Below are 21,261 nucleotides of genomic sequence, written 5' to 3' on the forward strand. Positions count from 1 at the left end.
CAGGCAGGCAGATCCCCTGCATTCTGTTTCACACTGAAACAATCTGCAGAAATGCTGCAGTATCTTCAGGACAGTTGTCAAGTTTTAAAAAATTTAGCAACCTAGTGCAATAAACAGAACAATTGTAATCCACAGTGCTGCATGTCCCTTGTGGTAGTCCTGTCTCTGTTGGAGAGAAAAGATGAAAACAGCTTTCACAAGCAGGTGATCTTGCCTGACGTGGTCTTGGACACTTTTTAGGGGTAATTTTCACCTAGAGAGACTGTACTGACATTCATATAAAATTCACATTGGGTAATGTCATTGTACTCTCTAAATGAACATTATAAAGAGCTAAAAATAAAGTCATGGCCTTACAAAATAAAAACATTGTCTTTTTAAAATGGTAACTGACTGCTGAGTTCATATTAATCCTATTTAAAAGAATGAATATCTTATAACAGCGTTGACATCATTTCATAACAGCTGATATGATATGGATGTACTCCTACAAGACTTTCTCACTAAAAACGGTCTCCTTTTTAATATAAATAGTACTTTGTTTCAGCATTTTGCACTAGGAAAGCTAATCATGTGACTAATTCACCCTAAACCTTGCATTTTCAATAATAAATAGGTTTTTTTTTAATTTTAGTTACTGTATTTATATTACTACATAATTAAGGCATTGAAATCAAATTGAAAATATTGTCCTTTTTTGAGGATGGCAGAGAAGGAAGGGCAGGTGCTGACAAGGAAGTACTGTGGCAAAAAAAACCAAAAAAACAAAAAAACAAAAAACCCTATTTTGATGGGAACTGACATTTTCCAAACCATGTTTGTCTACTTTTCTCAAAATGACATTTTTTAATCTGTTCACCATTCTCTGTTCACCACTTCCATTTGTGAAGAACCCCTCTTCTAAAGTGGCTTTTCCCAAATATTCCTCGCTTGTACTCATATTCTATCTGTGGATGACATGATCACTGTTTACAACACCTGGCTGTGAAGTTCTGGAGAAAAATATTTAGTAAGAGGGTGATGTGGTCTATGAAAGCCACTGTCAAGTCTCTAATGCCAAAAACACTGATGAGTAAGTCAGGAAGAGCTTAGAGGTCAGAGTGTTGTTAGTTTCTGTCCTAGCACAGAAACCTCTGCTTTTGCAAAACCAGCTCTTTGTGGCTAGCTCTGAAAATTCTCAGTCATTCCCCACCTTCTTAATGGCCAGTTTAGTGAGGCTTTTTGTGTGCCAGTACAGTCATCAGCTCTTAGTCCTTCCTCAGGTTGGACAGACACAGTGACCAGTCCCTTCCTGGGTCCCTTGGGTGTTTCAAATTAATGGGCTCTATTTTCTGATTTTTCCCTGGCTGCCCTTTGCAGCTTCCACTTACTGGTCAGTCTTGTCTCCAACATGGCTGCATTCTCCAAAATCCACAAGAGATGTCCTTGAGTTTTACCTCTGCTCTAATGTTGTATTTTTATATGTCAGTGTAAAAAAAAAAAATAAAATTAGAAGTCAAACTTCATTTTCTGATTTTCAGATTGTTAACGTTATGAGATCCAAAACTCAAAAGCTTATATTTAAGTCCATTCATCTTTCCATTGACACCTGCATTAAAAAAAAACCAAAAAACAAGAAACAAAAACCTTAAGAAAGTCCAATAATGGGGAAGAAGTTAAAAATAAAATAATACACTTCTACTGAGATTTTTGGTAGTTTGTGCTAGAGTCTTGATTAGAAAAGCAGGAAAAGGGAAAACAAAATCTCAGCATTTGTGAAATATTTTCAGTCTTATATTTAAAATCAGAAAGGCAAACTGTATGAGTCTGTTGATGAGTAATTTCTATTGAATGGTCTGTTTTCATGCTTCATATGTCTTGGGAGCTTCTGTGATTTCAAGGAAATCCATCTTCAATGATGTGCCAGTCTTTAACAGCGAGACAACAGCTGTATATTTAATTCATGTTGTATACTTGAACATAAACAAAATATGTTCAAAAAAAAAAAAAAAAAATTGGAGCTATTGGCATCATCCAAATCTTATCTGTAGTAAAAATAATTGCCAATTTATTTATTTATTTAATAGGGTAAAGTTTCCATTATTCTGTCAATCTTATGACATAAAGGAATCCTTGCCATTTTGTTATTTAACTGTTTTCCAATACTTGATGAGGAAGTGGGATGAGTAACCGGGTTGGGGAGCTATGAGTAGCTGAGTTAAAAATGGAGGGGCAGTAAGTGTATGAATAATTGCATGAATGCCACTATTGATGTTTCACTTTAGGCTCTTATTATTGCTCATTGAGTGAAGCCTTTGTGGAGTCACTGTACATCCCTGCCATATTAGAAGTAGAATGATTGTCAGGAGTCCTGTGCGGTGTCTTTGATTCTACTGAAGAATTTTTTGGATGAGTCAAATATTGTGCAGAATTACCCTGATACTTAATATTTGTAACAAAATTAGTTTGTCATCTTGTGTTTGCTGGTGACTGTTCTTTGTCTGGATATTGTACTGCTGACTGCATCCCTTTGAGCCCAGCAGCTCAGCCAGGTTTCCATCCACCTAGCTGTGTCTGTCTGTCTGGGCTGCGCTTTACCTGTTTGCCAGTGAGGATGTTGTTAGAGACAGTGAGTTTGACTTCCCATATTGTGTTTCACTGATTTAAGCAAGAGCAGCAGGCAGTGAAATAGGCCTCTGTCAATTTTCATTATTAAAGGATTTACAGATATATTTTTGAACATACATCTATGTTAAATTTAAGCAATTGGCTTCAATTGATCTTGAATTGATATACACTGCATATGCAATTCTTTATGAATTGAGTCTTGTTTCATAGGGAACAAAAACTAAAAAAAAAGAGAAATATATAAAGAAATATGCTTTTCAAAATGGTATGCCTACCTGCAGAAATGTATAAAATGGTGCTGTGCTGATTGAAGATATACAGTATTTTTTTGTTTTCCATTTGAAAGAATATTATAATGCTTAAAATCCCAAATTTGGATCTGCAAAACCTTAACTGTGTACTGAGGTTTGAGCATGTGACTTGAAGTGACAGTTCTATAGAGCAGTTTCATCACATTTCGTTTAAAAACAGCCTTTTCTGAAAGGGCAAAGCAAAGCTCAGTAACTGCAACGTTTTCCAGCATAGCAAAAAAGACATGACAATGGAAAAGCCAATAGTTATCAGCCTACTTACATATTCTCAGTGCCCAGGAAATGTAATGAAGATCTTTCTTCTTCCTGGCTTCAGCTTGTTCCTGTAAACACAAAGGCAACTGAATGCTATAATGTAAGAAATAATTGTGTAATGTAAATCTAATTTTTTTTTAATTTACCTGTGAAATTGCCTTGGTTGTTACAGAATGTTTTAAAATTCACCTAGTGAATTTTAAATAGCTGGCCAAAACATCCCATTGATTCAGTTGTTTCTCCTTCTGGAGATACTTAAATAATATCTTGAGGGTGTTTCTTCTTAATGAGGTAATAATATCCGTATCCTGGGCTAAATAAACTTGAGGCCAAAGGCCTAGGTGTTTATTAGCAGAGGATGTGGTTATTAACAAATTTAACAGGAAGCACCCTTCAGTTATTATTTTACTGACATTTCTAATGATTATGCATTTGAGAAATAATTGACTGAAAAGTAATACTTACATTTAATAGAGTAAGTGAAGAGGAGGATGCTTCATAAAAACTTTCTTTGTCATGAACCAGTGTTTCACTCTGGTATCTTCTGAAATGGATGATAGTACCGGAAGTGGGAAGACCAGCATGCTTTCAACTATTCCTGCCTTGGACACTTCAGGTCAGCATATCACTTCTCTTAATGCAAGAATGCCAATGACAATTATGGTTTTTGGTTCAAAGCCAGTTAGACCATGCCTCCTTTTAAGAGGCTATTTGTCAACAACAACACATGGATTTGCTGTTTGCATGTTTTTAGCTTTAATCAGTGCCAATTGGCATTCTGTACCTCTTTAGAAAGAGAGCTTTCACCCCAACCCCAGAGGAGCAATAATAGTGAGTTTAGCACTTAAACCAGTACTCATCTCTGGATCTAAATTGATTTTGCAGAGATGGACAGAAGAATTGAAACAAAGGGAACTTAAATAGCATGCCAAATTTCTGTCATAAGTAAACACTGGTTTGAAGATGACTCTGGACTCAGCCTGGTGTTTCTTCCTTCATCTTCTAATACCTCTGTCCTGCAAGTATTTGTTCTGCATGAAATAGACTCAGAGGCCTTGGTTCCACTTACCAGGCATCTACCATTGTGGACAGAGTTTTCTTTACAACGCTTTTCATTCATTTTGTATAATACAAGCACTGGTAGGGTGCATGCTACTCACCATCTCGGAGCTGAATGCGCAGGTAACATATTTGCTAGATTGGAGTCTAAGAGACATCAGGTTAGTTGGCTCACCTGAGATCAATAGCCATGTGGAATCCTATCAGCTTCTCATTATAGCCACAAAGCAGAAACTCGTTGGATATATACATGTAAAAAGAAGATGATTTGGTGAACTAATGTCTCTTCTGTATGGAGTTTAGGGTAGAAAATGTAGCAAACTCACACCTGAGATCCAAAATTTTGCCAGACTCGATACCCTTCATTAAAAATATGGCAGTGACCAATTGCCCTGCTTAAGCTGAATATAGGATGCTAAGTTCCTCATGTTAGAACAAAAGCAAAAATACAACAGTTATGATTAGACTACAGTTAACAGATGTTCTAATTGCACATCTGTGAGAAATTGATATTTCCTAGTTCCACTGTAGTTTGACCTCTGTACCTAGGGAAGTTTTAGTCTTAGAATTTAAATGATTTATTGATCTGGATGCCATGAATATTGCAGAAACAAGTTGTATTTCTTAGAAGCTAAATACGCCTTCATTCTGTGTAGCACTAACTCATGTTTGAAAGAAATACGCACTGCTTTAATCAGAGCAGAGGCATCAGTTCACTGTATTCTTGAGCAAGGGGGAGGAAATATGAAATATGCAGAGGATATGATATTGAGGAACTGGAGAGATGTGGAAATAAAGAAATCTGTTCCAATAGCTTCATGTTTCTCTGTAGGCTTTTAAAAAACATTTTGTAAGTCAGAACAAAGAAAATCCAATGAGAGAAGCACTTTTTTTCTGTAGTCAAAATCATATCCTGCACTGAAGATTAATTATCCAGAAACTTGACAAAACTTCACATATATATATTATGATTTATATTGACAGATTTTCTTAACAATTTTCAAAAATAGCAAATAATGAAGTGACATTAAATCCAAAACTCAGCTGCAGCAGTAGGTTATTTTGTAGGAGACTACAAAATAATATCCTTACTGTTGAATAAAAAATGACAGTAATATGTTTGTATTAATTTTACATTATTTTTGAAGAATATTTGCTCACACTGTTTTTAATAACTGTGCCTTTGACTCAGGAAATACTCACCTGTATGCATAGCTTTGAGCACGTATGTTAGAATTTCCCATGAAGGCAATACCTAAGACAGATGCTGGAAGATTCCATGCGCAGAATCACGGAATGTCTGAGGTTGGAACTCTAGAGGTCATCTGGTGTAACTTCCCTGCTCAGGCAGGAAAAGCACATTAGCCAGGATTATGTCCAGATGGCTTTTGAATATCTCCAGGGAAAGAGACTTCATAACCTCTCTGGGTAACCGGTAGTCTCAAACCCAGTGCTGGTTGTCAGGGCTGTGTTATCAACTTAGCTATCTATCTGTTTCTGACAACAACTATTAAACTGTATTGAGCTGAAGTACATTGAAACTCTACATTTTTAACTGCACTGATTTTATATACATCTGTCTGAAATCAGTGCAGAGGGGTAAACAAATAGCATGGAGATTGACTTGTTTGACCTGTTAGACATTGCTTAGAGAATTTTATTTTTTTAAATAGATGTTGAATGTACCCAAAGTTCATGTTGGTAAAGCAAAGTGGGAATGAGGGGAAGGAACAAATCCATTGCAATGGAGGAATGGCAGCACCTTAGAAATATGAATTGAGAAAACAAAATGGTGAAACAAAAATCAGATGGTGAATGAAAAATAAAGAATGAGCAGAGAGAAGATCATAAGGTGCTAGGGGAGGAAAATTAAGAAATAGGAAGTGGAATTGTGGAATGGAGTAATTCACTGCATCGGCTGTGAGGGAAAGAACTTCCCCCTGCTCAACTCTGCCCAGCCTTGTGCTAGTTGTACCTGTTGCTTGTTTTGTTGGGATTGAATGATGGTGGAAGTTGTCTCTTCTTGTTGTAGTGCTGGCTTTTTGTGAAGTTTTAGAGTTTGCTAAGGAGTCGGATTATTTCTGTGATGATTTGTGGGTTCTGGACTATTTTATCTAACATATAGAAGTGTTTGAATTTGAAGGCAAGTCATTCTTTGATATATATTTGAGAATCTAATATATGACTTCTGAATTTCTATTTATCTTCTACTGACACTGGTATGAAGGCATCCTCTAGATATTTTTGGTCAACTGATATACTGCAAATAAATTTTAATTATTTTGTGTACTGCATCTATGTACTATCTGGAGCTATTATAAGACAGTATTTATTGAGGAAATCTTTGTAAGAGTTTATATATACGGCTTTAACAATACGGTTTCCCTTTCCCAATAAGTGATTTATATATCTCTCAAGCTTAAAATATATGACTCCCAGAAAGGCAGCCACAAAATACATGACTGTGGTCATATAACACAACTCCAGCGTCAAGAAAAGGCTATATTTTAGTGTTTTGACACCATTGTTATGAAATATGGCTTAACATGAGACTAACTGAAAGTTAAACGTTGTTTTACAAAAGAGAGAGACAATAACTTGCTGTTCTTAAGTAAAATACCAGTGATGATTGGGTTATATTACATACAAACCTTGTGATTAGGCACTTTGAAGACTAAAAAGTGAAAATCAAGAAATATAAGAAAGATCATGCAGATTTTCAATTCCAAGGCAAAGTAAGATTTAAGCTGAAAGCATTATTTACTTTTATTAGTGCGTGAATGACTCTGAATTGAAGAATCAAACTCTGTCTGTCCTGCAGAATATTTGGAATGAGAAAGGAACATGCATCTCACTCCTTCTCTGTCCTTGTAAAAAGCTCCTGCGGCAGCAGAGCTGGCATTTTCTGCTTTTTGTTGTTTCAAACACCCTATGCACTTGTACCCCTTTGGATGCTATGACTACTGTGATCAAAAAGCAACATAGTTCAGTATTGCTTTATTCTCAAGCTAGCCTATGGACAAAAGCATTAATATTATTGAATCACTGTATATAAGTTTGTAGACAAAGCAGATTTATAAAACTTCTTTACTCTTCTGAGGTTGATGAGAGTCTGTAATCAGTCACAGTGTGCTGATCCTTAAAAAATTACAGTAGGGCTGATCTTGGAGTAAAAGATAGGAGCCAGAATATAAGGACATGGAAAAAAAATCTCCAACTTACGTAGTCTGGAAAAGACACGGAGATAATGTCAATTTTAATTAATGTTTTCTTCTGAACACAGGGAATAGGCCAAAGGACATGAATGAAAATTAAAGAAAAATGGAAAACAGATGGTAGGAAGCATGCTCCAGGAACTGGATGGAATACAGGCAGCACGGTACATAATTTACCAAAAAGAAAGGGAACGTTAGGAGTTATTTTGTCCTGGTTTAAACATCTTCCTATGGTCTGTTTCACAACAGCTTTATTACTAAATCAACTCCCCACTGATAGCAACAGCTGTATTGTTGCCAGAATTTTAAATTCTTCCTTCTCCAGCTTTCTAAGACATCTTTGAAATATAGGTGAAGCAAAATTAGATGCTGAAAGATAGCCACATAAATTAATGGCTTGACATTCAGAAGTGCTGGCCACCAAAGTCACCATATATTTCAGGGGGTACTGGCTGGATACTTGCCATTTTGAAAATGTTGACATTGATTTAAGGGCTTCAGCGTGGGATTAGGAACCTAATTTTAATAACCATTTACAAATAAATCATGTCAATATTTATGATGATGTATTGCAAAGTGCTGTTCCTTTAAGAGGCTTTTGCCTGGATAGGAAATCATTTGGCCCAAGTAGAATTTCTTTCCCTTTACAGCAGAAGCCTCTCAGTAAAAGGAGCTGAGTATGTTATGGCTCTGATGTGCAGTGGGGAGGTTTCAAAGTCTGAAACCGGGAAGACTCTGAGTCACACAATGACATACAATGGTGAAACATGAAGAAAAATAAATTAATTTCAGCCACTGAAATTAATTCTGAAATTCCTGGTTTGGGTATTTGTTTTTGAATTAAGCTTTTCTGCTCTGTGTCCAAATCTTGCCCTGTGCAGCTGTCTGGTATTAAAACAGGGTAGGCAGTGGTGTGCTGACCAGCTCTCAGTATCTTGCTTAGTGCCCCACAGCTGTGTCTTCTATGCCCTCCTGATGCTGTGGCCACATGGGACTGGCTGGAAGCAGGGAGTAAACAGCAAGCTGCTTTCCAGCTCTGTGGCTGCAAGTGAATCTCTTGCATCTTTCCTTTCAGGCTGGTTATCTTTCTAGGCACAAGGTTTACACTTTTCATGGGAAGCTTCTGACTTGCTGGGTTAAGTGTAGGACAAAAGAGAATTACCTGTAAGTCATGTATAGAACATCATGGATATTCTCTGAACAGCTTTTGTCAGAAGGCCTGTTTCAAAGAAGGGGAAAAAGGGCCCAATGCTTACCAGCAAACATATTAATGTAAGCTCAGTCATCTCTAGGCTTCCAGCACCATGATGGAAGAAGGTAATGAGGTCATGGGTTGTTTTTTTAGGTTCTGAAGATTTACTTTGAGAACTGAGGAAAAGTAAACAAAGGATTATTTATTAAATGAAGAAAGGATTATCCATTACAGGGCAAATCTTGCTCGCTTTACATGTACAAATAGTTCCCATTGACTACGAACAAGTCAAATACTTACATAAGGCATTTGTAACTTTTTATGTAACCTTATAAAACTGCATACGTACTTCTGTGTCCTGGGTTTAAGAAGCATGCAGCAGTTAGCCAGTTCACTAGGTGCGTAGTGAAACAGAGTAGCCTCAATTTTTTTTGCTACAGATATCTTCAAAGACAGGTTTAAACAAGAAAACTTATCTATTTAACCACTAGGCAAATTTATCTAAAGAAAAATATCCAGATAACTAAACACTTTTCATGGGATACTCTCAATCCCAGTTTGAACAGCGTGGATGGGAAAAGGAGAGGAGGACCAAGGCAAAGAATGAAAAAATTCAAGAGGCATTTAAATGGAAAGTTTCTCCTCCTCCCGCACATTCCTCAAAGTCTTTCAGGACATAGGGCAGGACTAGCCCAGGAACTGGTCTTACTGGATAATGTAACCTTTAGTATAAAATACAAATTCATTTCAGAATAATTTTCTTCCAGCCAGCCAGCTGTGAGTACTCAAGGAATATTAACCAGAATGCAATTTGTTTCAGCCTTTATCCAACAACATGTGCTAAATACCACAATTACACAGGATACTGTGAACTATCAAGTTAGTGATGTGCCTACCTAATCTCACCTCTGGGTAGAGAGTTTCCCAGGTACAAGTGCAGTGCCATGAGGAACCAGGAGGACTGAAGTGCTTTTGTCATCCCCTGCACAGTCTGCCTGGATTTGTATGCTCCACGGTGCATGGGGCTCAGCTCCTGCCCCAGTAACAGTTTGCATGGCTTATAACTGGTGTTATGCTCTGGATAATAGATACAAAAACCGTTCTCATCATCCGTCATCCTTATTGATTCAATTAGAAATCACCCTGCTTTATGTTTCCCATAGTTTATCTCAGGAATGCGTACATAATGGCCTTTCATAAATAGAGAAGGAAACGTTCAGCCTCCTTATTTAACTTTATTCAGAGGAACAGCTGAATCCAAAAGGAAGATTTGGATGTTTTCCCCTCTTTCTTTGAAAAGTCAGCTACAGAAACGGAGAAGAGCAGACTTGAATCACTACTAGACAAGTGCATTCAGTGCTGCTCTGGAGTAACTCACAGACATTCTTTCCCCTGTGGTGAAATATTTTGAAATCCCTCATTTTTGTCTGAATGGCAAATGCCAAAACCTCAGTGTTTTTCATGAGGAGAAATTCTTGTCTTCCAGCCAACTCAGCTTCACAGCAAGAAGTAGGAAGTTAAGATTATGGCAAAGAGAGGATTTCCACATTCATGTGGAAGTAGACAGCAGTTACTTTCAGTCTTCTGACCTCCTGTAGCACGAAGATATCAAGCATTAGAATCAAGATACTCTATGGAAAGTTGTCAAGCGAACAAATTCCTTAGAGCTTTCTTGACCATTACCTTTGATTTTTCTCTAACAATGGCTTAGTTAAACTTAGATGTTCTTCATCTGCAGCTAAAGAAGTGCCAGGAAATTGTCACAGCAGATATCAAGTACTCCATGCTAACTTTTTCAAAAACAGGGGTGGGATGGGGTGGGAGGAAAGGTTAAATGATGTATTTGCTCAATTCCAAGTTGGAATGCATTTCCTTTCTTGATCACAACACGTACTGCCATGGTCCAACCTGTCACACATAATCTGAGTTCAGTCTGCAGCTTGACCTATGCTTGTGCAGATTCTGTTTTATATCAACTCAATTTTAAGGCATTTTTTATCCAGCTAATATATTGGACTAGGATCCTCTTTACATCTTTTCCGTGACAACTGCAGTGTTTCCTTGTGGAGCTCCCCCAGAATGTGGTTGCCAAGATTGCACTGTTTAGTCCATGGTTTTGAGTACAGCCCTTTTCCCTCCAAATCTCTTCACTATCTGCTTGCCTGCAGTCTGAAGGCTCTGCTTCACCACTCTGCTAGTCGCTATTGTGGTATCTCCATCCAGTGTATGATGCCTCCATTCTATGATGCCAAGCCTTATGACTGATCTCTTGTTTTATCCAAATGTGCATGGTCATAGCAATCTGTAAATACACAGAAAGTTGCTTCACTGCCGTCCTTCAAACTCCTCTTCATAAACACGCCACCAGTCCACCACTTTGGGAGGAGTGATGTTGCGAGTCTGATGAGCTGGGTTGTTTCACCATATTTGTGAGCTTCTATGTCTGTCTGCAGTTCTCATTTCTCTCCTGCAGCTTGTAGTCTGGCCCTTCACTTTGCTCTGAGTCTGTGTGCCATTGAGCATGATGGTGCAGAAGATGTACTGAGCATGAGCGCACCTCTGTCTCCCAGGTGTCGCATCAATTAAACTATATTACACTATCATAATGTAAGCTTCTTTTAAGGAAGTGATGGTGCTGGTCCATGTTAGCTTGGTGTCTACATGCAATTTCTGTTGGCCCCTAGGATGTTAGTTAAGCTGGGTCTTGATTTACAGAGAATTTCACAATGAAGCTTAGGGTTATGCTGCACTCAACTAATTTGCTTTGCCCATCTAATCTGAGTTGAATGCAATGCGGAATCAGTGATGCAGTGAGAACACACTGTAGGTAACAATTAATTTGCAAGAATAAAAGACGTAAAGAAGGGCCTGTCTTCCATTTAACTTCTGAGAAAGAATTGTGAGAGATATTTCCTTGAGGAGGCTCTGGGCTTTGGTTCATCCAAAGAGAATATTACCTGGAAGGAGGACAGGAAGGCTCCTTGAGGAATACTCCTGCAAAGGAGACTGCCCACATTTTTGCTACAAGGTGCCAGGCAGTTTGTGGCCTGAGAGCATCTACACCCTTGGTGATATGAGATACTGAAATGGCTATACCCTTTCTGAGTTGGGTGGGAAGATCCAAGTAGGGAGAGGAAAACAGGAAGAGTTTTTGTCTATTCTCTAATTAATTCCTTAATTACTGTTCTTCTCTTTCCTGTTCCTCACTTGACATTGACAGTTTATACGTTTGACTGCTCTGCAGAGACTAATTGTGCAACTTATGAGCTTTTGTGTCTTTTTCCCCCTCAAAGAGCCCTGTCACAGGCATAGATAGGGGATGAAAGGTTTAGCCCCTCATTAACTTTGAGGTTTTGCTTATCACTATGTTGACCAGAAAGTGACCTGTACAAAATTGAGAGAACAGACCTGTGGTCCCTACAGCTTGCAGATATAAACTTGAGAAGTGTGCACAGGTGAACATAGAGTTTTCTGAATTGGGGGTTGTAAATTAAACTTAGGCCAGATGTATCTATTTCCTTTGTTAAATAATGCAAAGGGAAATCACAGGATTCAAATTTATTTTAACTGGATTCAGTTCTGTGCTTTTCTCCAAACTGGAACAAGTATTGGTACAACCCAGACAGCATATAATTTCTGTACAGTCATGGAAATACTCCTCACATTTCCTCTCGGATCCCTCCCAAAATCTGAAAAGAATAAGACAGAATAAAGAATGGGAGATGTAATATTTCTCCTTCTGGTTCTGCCTCTCTCTTGCAACTTCTTTCCATTCCTGCGGGCTTGAAGTATTTGCTTTTGAAAAACTTTTCATTAAAACAAGTATTAAGGGTTTTACAATGGCTTTGTTGTAATGGAGTTTTAAGTAGAGATAAATCTGTGAACTACTGCAACCTGACAATGATGTTTCCTTGGAATAACCGCCAAATTCATCTTTCATTTAAAAAAAAGAAAAATTTTTTTTTGAAGGTCACATCTTCTTTGGATTTTTTTATTAGTTGTTTTGTTGTGTGAAATTTGTATTGACACCTTGCAGCTCATTGTATGCTATGCTTCATGAAGACAACATGCAATTTTCTAGCACTAACAATTTTGTAGTCCTAATAATGCACACATTGACATGCACAGTGCTATACAGAGCCCTGCCAACTAAAAGTGGCTTTCAAAAGAAGGAAGAAAAAGATTTCTGTGGTTTATTATACTTCATTAAACTTTCTAATGAATTATAGCTATTAATTCTAAGGAATTGGTATCCTAAAACTTTCGTCTAGTCCTTTTCTCATGTTATATTATTGAACATCGCTTGTGGAGTGTCTTCCACTTGTGTGTAATAATTCCAGTGCCCGATTTTCATTTGATGCTGTCAGCTGTAATCCAAACTTTGTAGTAGAAATGAATGACTGTTTTCTTTAGAAAAATTATAGGTATTTCTAGAGAGGGAATTTTGAAACCATTGGGAAGAGGTGAAAGCACATGAGAGGGTGCAAGCCCAGAGATAGAGGCCTGAAGAAGATCAGCAGCATTCTGGAAAAACTCTTTTAAGTGAAACTGGAAGTTTGAGCCATTTGTAATGTTGGCCGTGGCAGATGAAACTCTCAATGAAATAAGTTCTTTCCCTCTGCTTGGCACCCAGGACTTACGCCCAGCCTTATTATGATGTATTCTTGATTGGCACTAAAGTCCAGGTTTATTTTATTTTTTTTTAACTTTCACACAGTTTTATATTATGTAACAGACCTTGCATCCTGAATCTGTTTCACATCCTTGGTTAACTGAAACTTAGGTTGTAGAACTCCATCCCAACAACTGGAAACTTTTTGAGGTGCGCACAAAGCACTGCAAGGCTCAGGGTAGGAGCTGAGAGCAGGTTAAGTGCTTTGCCATACTCGCACCAATTGAATGTGAATTCAGCAGCTGCTTGGGATTAGGTCTCCCTTATTGAGAAAGACAGGAGCTTTCCTGGAGTCATGAAATACTCTGTGGAAACAAATTAGTCCCAAGAAAAGTGATTTTTATTCTTGGACTCATTATAGGCTGTAAGAGCTGGATTCAACTTGGTACTTAAGGCTATGCAGATCTGGATCTCAAGTGCTGCCATTTATTTGACACAGTTTAAAGCCACAATTCTAGCTGCAATTCAGAGCATGAAAAATAGTTTCCACTGGATTCCTGTAGTTTCGACTTCATCACTTGAGTTACAATGATTTCTTGTTGTGCCTGAACAGAGTCCACAAACTCTGCAATTTACTGCTTCCTGCAACAGTCTGACATGGTCCCCTGTGGGAGAAAAATAAGTTAAACACAGAACTTTTTCCTCTTAAGGAATTATATTGATCTTGCAGATGCTGAGTTGACTTACTATGTTTTTCCTTAGAGTGCTTGGCTGCAGATCCACTTAAGAGTACGTATAAGAGCCCTATCATCTTATTTCCCCTTAAGCCTACACATTATAATCTGTGTCAGTTTCTTTTAACGATGAGATTTAATGTTACAAAGCAGCTCTTCAGTGTTTGCTAAATTCTTTGTCATTATTTCCAAAATATGATAACTAGATTTCATTTCTCTCAAAATTCTGTGGCCTATGAGCAGCCTGAATTTCAAGTGTAATGTATAGAAAATGTAAATATTCAAATTTAAGATATGGTTTATACTGTTTTCTACGGGAGTGTCTCTTCTTGTTTCAAAACCCCCAAGTAGTGCAAGTAGGCCACTTGAGAGAGCGAATTCATCATGTGTCTACCTCAAGGCCCTGTCATGGTTTAAGAACTAGCTGGACTGGTAAATAATACACAGACTTTAGCAGGAGACAACACTGACTCACATTCCTTCTGGAAGAGCACCTGTTTACTTTTGTTATCCCCATTCTCCTTTCTTTTACCTCATTCCCATTTTGTTCTCTGAGATGGGACTGAAGAGGTTCCTTTCTTCATCTCTGGAGACTTGTGTGTTGATTATTTGGAGTAGACCTTGATACTTCTATTTCAGCTTGACCGGACTTGTCAAATATAATTTCTACACTGGGCAGCTAACTACAATATCTATATTATATATTATATATATATAATTATATAATTATATATTATTATATATATACATGCTCCCTAATGAAGGGTGATTCTTGGCATTTGGCCCGAGACCCCATGTTCTTACTCAGCATGAATCTGTCATCTTTCTATTTCATACAAAAAGAGGAACCTCTTCATGGACTTTCCTACATGTGAAGCTCTTTCACGGTTGACTTCAAGTTGTCCATGTCAGGTTATAAAGAGCATGTCACCACTAGCTTGTCCTCAACCAGGCAGTGTGCAATGATTTTTGTTTTGCGTTCATCACTGGTTGAGCATAACTGATCAACACAGTGATAAGGCAACAACACATCAGTAGTGCAATACTATTCTATCTGCGTTTAATGTTTGAGAACCGAAATCTGTGGTTGGTGATGTTTAACAGATAATGAGAGAGTTTTGGTCCTAGGGGTTTGCAGTTTTAGCATTTGAAACTAACTTGCTGTTGATGTGTGCAGGATGTGTAGCTTGAAGGCAAAATAGGCTGGCATGGCTTCTCTTAAAGCTTGGTGTGTTGTTCAGCATCCATGGTTATTCTTATGATCGCAGAATCACAGCATGGCTAGGGTTGGAAGGGACCTCAAGGATCATGAATCTCCAACCCCACTGCCACATGCAGAGCCACCAACCTCCACATTGAATACTAGACCAGGCTGCCCAGGGCCCCATCCAATCTGGCCTTTAACACCTCCAGAGACAGGGCATCAACAACCTCTCTGGGTGATCTTTACACTGATTGCTTTTATTCTAAGTCATTTGTGCACCAGCTAAGCTGGTTTTATTCTGTTGGCACCATTATTCAGAGCTCACATGGCTGACAGAAAATAACCCTAATGTACAACTGTTGTATTTCTACAAGAAAGAGACTGTGTTCAGGGCAAAGGATTTTAATCTTCCATAGTAAATAAAGGTAAAGAAGTCTTGTAATCTCTGACACTGTTTTACAGGTAATTGATTTGAAAATTTGACTTTGTTTCCTCATTTTACTGCTAGGAAACAATAAAACCACTACTTTATGCAATTCAGAAATTCACTACAGAGGTGTTGCAAATAGAGAGAGCCAGGGGAAAAAAAGTGCGAAATACCTTTTAAACTAGACATCCCATTTCTCTATAATGGTAAATTACCACAGCTGTTTTCCTTTTCTTTACAGAGCACAAGGGGTATACTATTTAATTATGTCCCAGCCCTACAAATGCTAATTTACTACATAGTTTGATCAGAGATTATATTTGTTGCATCAAGCAAGTTGCATGCAGCAACTGGGCATTATTGTGAAATGCAGATGTAAGGGGAAGTCTTTCTTTATATTTGATTTTAAAAATGGGATGCACTACAAGGTGAAATATGCCTGGCTCAGGCCTTGGTGACACAGAAGTTTAAGGTCTCATAATGACTCCTCTTTGCTCTGGTCAAAGACTCACTGTGTGTGATGGTCTTGAAAGTACTTGGGCACAGAAAGTTGCATGCTGGTTCTTCTCTAGCAGATGCCGGCTAGAGAAGCACCAGTGCCTCTTGGAAGGAGGAATGAGCATCTGATTAGGTAGCTTGTGAAGAAGCATTCTCAAAACAAGTCTGGTAGGTTGATGTGATCTGTGAGAAGACTTAAGTTTTGTTTTTTTTTCTTTTCCTTTTTCATCTTTTAGAATTATTCAGAGGTGAACTTTCAGCAAGAGTAGACTTGTGAGTGGGAGAGGAATCAGTGATATCCATTTCCATATCAAATTACAAAATGAGCTTTTTGAAGAATTTTCACAAAAACAGGAACAACTCACAGAACAGGAAAATGCAAGATAGTTTCCTTGAAGCTATCCCGTGCCTCCAGTGAATGCTACTCACAATTACAGTTTGTTTTTCTGTGTCTTTTAGTGACTGCAGATGATGATGGGGTACAGTGAAACAAGAATTAATGAATTGCAACTTTTTTTGAAACTCAAGTGGGAAAAGAGTATTAGTTTCTGCTCTGATTGCTTCTCCTCCTTTTGTCCATAGTCATGATGGGTGCACACTCTCCTTGCTCTCTCCCTCTCCTCCTCTGCTTCTCCTTTCCTTGCCACTCATTTTGGCTCTGATGCTTTCCTAAAAGGGTTGCAAACACTTTAATCAATTAGATTAGTACTTCCTGATGTGTATGAGCCAAGGAAACTCCCTTAAATATGTGGGAAAATTGACTCCTCAGAAGTGTGCTGTTGAGAAAAATATTTGGTACTGATAGAAAAAATGAAAGACCAAATATATTGGAAGGCTGTGGTGCTCTTCAGATTGTGTTCCCTTTAGGAGTCCTTTACTTCTTAGAAAATCTGGTCAGTGTCTATAACATCAATTTTTCAGTTTCCACTTTGACACCTTGTATGGCAAAAGAAGGTGATGACAGTGCCTTCAAATGGAATACAGGCACTATATAGCAATAACAGGTAACATAGAAAGAAAGTTATCTCACCCCTTTCCACAGCAGAACCAGCACAAGAGGAGTACAATCTTTATACAGAGAGACACTGCTCCCTCAGCTTCTAACCCTTAAATGAAGATGAAAAGGGGTGGATCCAGGCTCACTCAGGTGTCCCCAAGCTCGCTGGGTTAGTTACACCTCCTCACCTGGTGTTCAGCCATTGGTTCAGGCTGTGACCTGGCAATTCAGCTGCACACTTTATTCAAGTTATTATGACAACTGTGGCATTAGACTTGATCACTTTATGAATGGACAGATAATGTGATCATTAGAGATACATGCTGAGGTCAGAGGTTGGCTGGCCAATATTTGTTTAATTGAGTCCCATGATAAAAGATGGAAAATCCTGAGTAGCAAAGGTAGTCTTCCAAGGCACATAGGAGTATAGACATAATACACCAAACAATTTGAGTCTGACCTTCCTGCATCTGCTAGTATGTTAGGGTTTGGTGCACAGTGACTTTAATTTCAACACCAAGCATTTTCTTGATACTAAACATTGTAAATCCATTCCTGTGCAATATTGTAATACAACCTCAAGGTTCTAGCATGTAAGTACTACTGGAACCAATATTTTTGAATTATAATAAACTAGATTTTACAGTGCATTAGCATTTTACTTCAAATGCAGTTAACAAAGAGGGAAAAAGATAATAAAAAAGACAAAGTAAGAAAGAGAACAAAGCCCACTGACTTTAAACCATGCCAGTTCTGGACCTGAGTGAGCTCGTGGTGCAGTTCATTGATGAACGATATTCTGGAATGGGTTGCCATTACTGCTGATTTTGCAGTGCAAGCTAAAAAGGAAACAGAGGTGTTCCTGGTTAAAGAGATGGGAATTTCCTTGTGTGTATATAGCACTGGTTGATGCCAGGAACAGCAGAAGATCTTTAAGTCATGGAAAACATTTGAAGACTCAATGAACCTGCTCTACTGAATCAAAAGTGGCAAGTAGAGGTTTTAGAAAAAAATATGCTGACTGCTGGCAAGAGCCACTTATTTACAAAACTATGATAAATCATACTATCATTACTTTCAGATAACGTAGGACAGTAACTACTAGAATTTGAGTGACCATTTCTTTATTTTCTGGGAAAAGTCATAGAATCATAGAATCATTAAGGTTAGAAAAGACCTCTAAGATAATCTAGTTCAACCATCCACCTACCACCAATATTGCCCACTAACCGTGTCCCTCTGTGCCACATCTCCATTGTTCTTGTAGACCTTGGTGTACAAGATGACTCTATTACTCTCCGTAACTCTGTTACCCCCCTGGGCAGTCTGTTCCAATGCCTGACCACTGTTTCATATACATTTTTTTTCTAATATCCAACTTAAAGTCCATGTATATGGGGAAAAATAGTGATTTATTCATATGAATTCCCTCAAGAATACTCAAAATCCTGAAAGATGATTTACCTAAGTGTTCTTCCTCTTGAAATTTATTTCACAACTATATACATGTACAGTGAGATATACCATCTAGGAGAAGAGTAATAGTGATAATTACGAGAAAAACCCATGGTTTTGTGCTGAGTCTGTAGGGAGGCAGTAAGTTTATTGGAAGGAATATAGACTTGGGAGGTTTGGATTGTATTACTTTACCACTGCTCACCATGTTAAAAAGTTGCAAAATAGTTTCATGTGTCATCCCTGGTAACAACATTGCATTGAAGGAGATGACAGTATACTGGAAATGATGGGTGTGTAAAGGCAAAATTAGAATACCTGAAGTGTTCTCATGGTAGTGAAAATGCACCACAGAGACTGCAGTGCTATCCTGCGATGTGAACAAGGTGGTAATAAACATATTTTTATAGTTATCCACGTACTGAAGATTGCACAGAAAACCCTTTGCAAAATAAAGCAAAAGTATTTTAATACATCATGACGGTCAGACTCGAGCAGTCTCCAACCTATCAGTATAAGTAATGTGCATGTAAAAATAGGTTTGAAATTTTGCATTTACAGTCACATCCTCCCCTTGCGTAAAGCAGAATAGATTCCTTATGACCAACTGAGTTGGGACAATTTATAGCATCTGGCAGCTCAGATATCTACATTTTAAGTTTATGAACTCAGAGAGGAAAATTATTCAAGAAATATGCAAACTTTGTTTTCTGAGCAAACAAAACAAAAGTTATATATTACAAAAAATCTGGGCATGCCTCAGTTTCAGTTTCAGAATGAGCTTGAGAAACCTGGCCTACGTTCCTGAAGTGGTTTGCAACCACAGGCCAACTTTCAAGGGGAACACCCTGCTCCCCACGGGGAAGGATTTATGATTTTATTCAGGATGTATGAAATGTGATGATTTTGGCCAGATGTCAGGATACAGAAGAGGGGGCAGAGGCTACATTCATTTGCACCCCTTTCAATCTGCTTGTTGTCAGTGAGGTTTTAATGACAGTGTACCAAGACAAAATACGGACTAGAAAGAGAGAACCATGTGCTTTGTGATAATGGACCAAAAATGAATAATTCACTGACTTTTCTCTGAGTGGTAAAAACTCGTGCTGGCAGAGCTCTGAAAGTGAGGCTGTGGCAAAAAACAATGGATTCACACAGCCTCATTGAAGATCTTTCTTCTAGATCCTACATTCTTATTGTCTCCGACCTAGGGAGGAGATCCCGTATAACACTGTGTAAAAAAAATGGCTGTGTCCAGAATGCATCTATGTGCAGACAAGTGCCTGTTCCTGGAGTAGAGCAGGAAATTTTCATCCCTCAAACTGCAGGAATAGGCATTTATACATTTTTAGGAAATCTGCTTGAAACTGAATTTTTAAGACCTCATGTTATCCAGTCAGTTGAAGGAAATGCTTCCCTGTGTTCCTGGTCTTGTTTAGTTTGATAGAATCTAACACATGGTAACATTTATTTAACAAAAGCAGTGTGCGGGGGGATAATCGCTATCTAAAATAAGCAGTTTCTGAGCCAGATCTTTGGCTGACATCCATTGCCTTTGCACCACTGCTGCATGAGGGAATTCCTCAGCACTGCTGAGCTGTGGGAGCCAATCCTGCTTTGGTTTTCAGGGGGACCATGCCTGGGACAAAGCCTGGGAGGGATGCTGAAACCATTTGTGAACTCTGGCAAGCCCCAGCTGCAGGAAAGGCCCTTGGGAGAGTGCTGCAGCTGGAGGCAGCTCTGAGTAGGCTGCAAACTCCTGTGTGGGGTGGGAGATTTGACATTTGTGGGGCTCAGGTCTTGCTGTACGAGGTGATGCTTGGCTATCTGTGCCCAAATATACCATCAGTGGCTTCAAAACAGAGAGACAGTCTTCTCTGGGTGGGAATAAAGACCCCTGACTATCAACTAAATCTATCTGTGTTCTGTAAGTGAAGCAAGCAGTTAATAACACCCTGGAAGTAACAGGTGTTGCCTAGGAGGCTGAAAGTGAGAAGTGAACTAGTGAGCTGTGCTCCACCTGGGATTCGCCAGAGCCTGGAGGTCATTGACAAAGATGTCTTGACTTGAAACTGTAAACTTTCTTTGGGATATGCTCTGTGCTTGAATAATCAAGTATGGAATGATTTATTGGCATTTTATGCAGATAGAAGACTTGGTCTGAAGAGAGACAAATACCCTATTGAAATAGGCTTCTTTTTGATGGAAATAAAAATAAAATGCTTGACTTGCTTTTTATCATGATGTAGCTTGCAATCTTCTACGTGTCCTTGGAGAGAGTGTTCATACACTCTACAGATGTGTAACATTAGCTAGCACAACATTTTTCACTTAATATCCAACACATGCTCACTGTGGTCCTCATTATTACTCAACAAAAAGATCTCACAGCCTAAAATTAATTAAAAAACTCTGCAATAATGTAGCCACATGCTCTCATGAAATGAGAATATCACTGCTTGAAAGATTAGCCACAACAAACTAAAAGTCTGATGGTCTCATATCATAATAAGCTGCTTATCTTCCTTCTTGTGTGCTAACATTCCTAAATACATGGTAAAATAATAAAATCTAATTACAGAATAGATGACCAAAAAACTTTCCTTCACATGTAAGATAGGTCTAGCTCTTTGGTTAATGTTGCCATTCAGGTACAATTTAAAGTTGACAGAGAAAGTCATTCCAGAACCTACAC

At 38.3% G+C, this 21,261-nt stretch overlaps 1 long non-coding RNA gene across 9 annotated transcripts in view; it reads right to left on the reverse strand.

Annotated features, from left to right (window-relative positions):
• LOC122156616 overlaps positions 1 to 21,261 on the reverse strand; it is a 92,127-nt gene that overhangs the window by 6,558 nt on the left and 64,308 nt on the right. For 5 of the 9 annotated variants that reach the window (XR_006167555.1, XR_006167550.1, XR_006167554.1 and 2 more), the window contains exons 2-6: positions 9,536 to 9,716; positions 8,704 to 8,815; positions 3,639 to 5,571; positions 3,181 to 3,241; positions 1,371 to 1,588 (exon numbers count right to left, since the gene is read on the reverse strand). This is a non-coding gene — a long non-coding RNA (uncharacterized LOC122156616). The remainder of the gene's footprint in view (positions 1 to 1,370; positions 1,589 to 3,180; positions 3,242 to 3,638; positions 5,572 to 8,703; positions 8,816 to 9,535; positions 9,717 to 21,261) is intronic. The other 4 variants (XR_006167556.1, XR_006167549.1, XR_006167551.1 and 1 more) reach the window with 4 other exon arrangements.

Source organism: Centrocercus urophasianus, unplaced genomic scaffold (assembly GCF_019232065.1).
Source record: "Centrocercus urophasianus isolate 14NV4802_14NV808 unplaced genomic scaffold, USGS_Curo_1.0 seq_13, whole genome shotgun sequence".
Lineage (NCBI taxonomy): Eukaryota > Metazoa > Chordata > Aves > Galliformes > Phasianidae > Centrocercus > Centrocercus urophasianus.